Source organism: Dromaius novaehollandiae, chromosome 1, assembly GCF_036370855.1.
Source record: "Dromaius novaehollandiae isolate bDroNov1 chromosome 1, bDroNov1.hap1, whole genome shotgun sequence".
In the NCBI taxonomy this organism is placed as follows: domain Eukaryota; kingdom Metazoa; phylum Chordata; class Aves; order Casuariiformes; family Dromaiidae; genus Dromaius; species Dromaius novaehollandiae.
Window position 1 is genome coordinate 71,437,454 of NC_088098.1, and position 490 is coordinate 71,437,943.

At 43.7% G+C, this 490-nt stretch overlaps 1 protein-coding gene across 1 annotated transcript in view; it reads left to right on the top strand.

The window, feature by feature from the left end:
* Positions 1 to 490, top strand: part of IRAG2 (inositol 1,4,5-triphosphate receptor associated 2) — a 39,878-nt gene that overhangs the window by 38,793 nt on the left and 595 nt on the right. The window lies entirely within an intron of this gene.

A 490-nucleotide genomic window follows, 5' to 3' on the forward strand; every position in this document is an offset into this window, starting at 1 on the left:
TGAAGTCATGGAACGGAGTGCTGTCCTAAAGAAGCATCCCTTGGAAGTCCCTAAACTTCAACTCCTGCATTACAGAAAGAAGTAGGCCATGCTTTCCCTGCAGAGAAATTGTTTATCCTGTGTGAATGCCCACATCTATGCCTATGCTTTGAGCATTTCTGATCAAAGGGAAGATGAAACTACTTCTGCTAGCATGTAAAACAGTGAATAGACAGCAAGAACAAGTATCAGTTCTTCCTGCTGTTGGACAAAGGGTAGAGGTATCTAATTTCACGAGAGGTCTAAGATATGGATGCTCAGCTAAGGAAAGAGACAATGAAACTTAAGGTCAGCACCTTCAGCGCTTCTTACAAGCAAGATAAGTGCTTCATGATCTGAAAGACAGCTTCTGTGGGTTTTCTTTTCTTCTCTTCTCCCCTCCTCCCCTGCCCCAGCCCCTCCAAGTTTTCAAGAAAAACTGAACCAACCTATGACTGACTTTTCTCTGCAG